General features: G+C 36.9%; 1 pseudogene; it reads left to right on the top strand.

Moving 5' to 3' along the window:
* Window positions 1-1,318: 1,318 nt before the first annotated feature.
* On the top strand, window positions 1,319-1,692 carry LOC140510614 (large ribosomal subunit protein eL31-like; annotated as a pseudogene).
* The last annotated feature ends 287 nt before the right edge of the window (window positions 1,693-1,979 follow it).

Below are 1,979 nucleotides of genomic sequence, written 5' to 3'. Positions count from 1 at the left end.
CATATTTACTTCTCCAAGAATAGACTGTTTTCTCTTAGTAAGTATTAAGTTAGGAAAGGGATATCTCAGCCTTTTTATCCCTTGTGCTTAATTCAGAGCCCTAGACACAAAGGAATTGCTTTAAAAAAAAAACTTTCATTGAATAAAAAGCTTATTGCTTTAAGTTACAAGGCCACAGATTAGTTGGGCAGTTCATTTTTTCTTTACACAATTAGAAACATGACACAATGAATGAGTTGTGTCAATAGGACACTAAAGTAACAGTTTACTCCATTCCATGACCAAAATTGGCTAGGTGGTACAGTACATAGAGCACTAGGCTAGTTCAGTTCCAGCCTCAGATATTTACCCAGCTGTGTGACCTGGCACTACTCATTGAACCCTGTTTACCTCAGTTTCCTCATCGGTAAAATGAGCTGAAGGAGGAAATGGCAAACCACTTCAGTATCTTTGTCAAGAAACTCCTAAATAGGTTCAGGAAGAATAGGATGTGACTGAAGAACAACAACATGTAAACCTAAAAGTTTACAAAGCCCTTTGAAACAACCCTGTGAGATAGGTAGTATAACTATTGTTTCCATATTTCACAGGTAAGACCTGGGAAGCTTAGCACCAACTCAAGCACCTATTCAAGGTGATCCAGTGGTAAGTGGCAGAGCTGGGATGTGAACTTAGGTAGCTTCTCTGACTCCAAATCCAGAATTTTTTCCCCTTGCTGCAGATACATGCAATATATTCTTGATTTACCTGGTTTGCTTTAAAAAAAAGAAAAAACCCAAAAGTTTTCATTCATAATACTTTGCTGAAGATTCCTCATGGCATGGAGATAATCTTGGGTCATTGAAAGCTATGCCAGGGCTATGAAAGCTCTGCCAAATATAGAGAACATATTTCAGTTATTTGAGATTCAGCCTAACTAATCCAAGAAAATCTCTTCACTGTTGTGGTGAATGTGATGATGGTCTTTCTTCAAGTATGTAGCAGCAACTTAAAATGATTGAGACCTAAGCTTCAGAAGAAGCATAATCTAAATCTGGGAAAGGAATGCCAACATAGACTAAACTAACTCCTTGACATTTTGAAGGAAATATCTTTTCTTAATTTTCTAGGCCTTTGGAACTCCATCAAAGATGGAAGGGCTGCTTTGGGTGGTGGTGGATTTGTTGTTACTGTCTAGATGACATATCAGGAACATTGTAATGGAGATTCTTTTCTCTGGATAGGCTGGACTCTGACCACTGAGGTATTTTCTAACCCTGAAACTGAGTGCATCGGAGTATTAGAAGAGATGTGGCTTTTCCAATGGGTCCCAGGTAGGATGTTTCCTGAAATAAAAGGAGGAGAAATAAAGAAGGGATGTTCTGCCATCAATAAGGTGGTGACCAGAGAGTATAACATCAACATTCACAAGAGCATTCAAGGAGCAGGTCTCAAAAAGTGAGCTCCTCAGGCTCCAAAGGAAATCTACAAATTTGCAGTGAAAGAAATGGGAACTCCAGATGTATGCTTTGGCACCAGACTCAACAAAACTATTTGGGTCAAAGGATTAAAGAATGTCCCATATCATATCTGAGTACATTTGTTTAGGAAATGAAATGAGGATAAAGATTCTCCACATGAGCTGTGTATATTAGTTACTTATGTATCATCACTTTCAAAAGTTTACAGATAGTCAACATGGATGAAAACTAAATTGAACTTCATTTAAATTAAGTTTTAAAATATCAAAAAAATAAGAAGAAACATAGTACATTATAGTAGAAAAAGCACTGGATTTTGACTCAGAACTTGGATTCAAATCTGGCATCTTTTACTTTCTACCTGTATCACCTTGGACAGGTAAGTACCCCAATCTTTCTAGATCTTATTTTCTCATCAATAAAATGAAATTGTTTGGCTAGATTCTTAAGGTCACTTTCGGTGCTAACGTCAATATCCTATCGATACAACTAATAATCTAATGATAGTACCCTAAATAT

The sequence above is a fragment of the Notamacropus eugenii genome, chromosome 6 (genome assembly GCF_028372415.1).
Source record: "Notamacropus eugenii isolate mMacEug1 chromosome 6, mMacEug1.pri_v2, whole genome shotgun sequence".
In the NCBI taxonomy this organism is placed as follows: domain Eukaryota; kingdom Metazoa; phylum Chordata; class Mammalia; order Diprotodontia; family Macropodidae; genus Notamacropus; species Notamacropus eugenii.
Note: the sequence above shows the minus strand (reverse complement) of the source record. Positions and strands in the feature narration are given on the sequence as shown.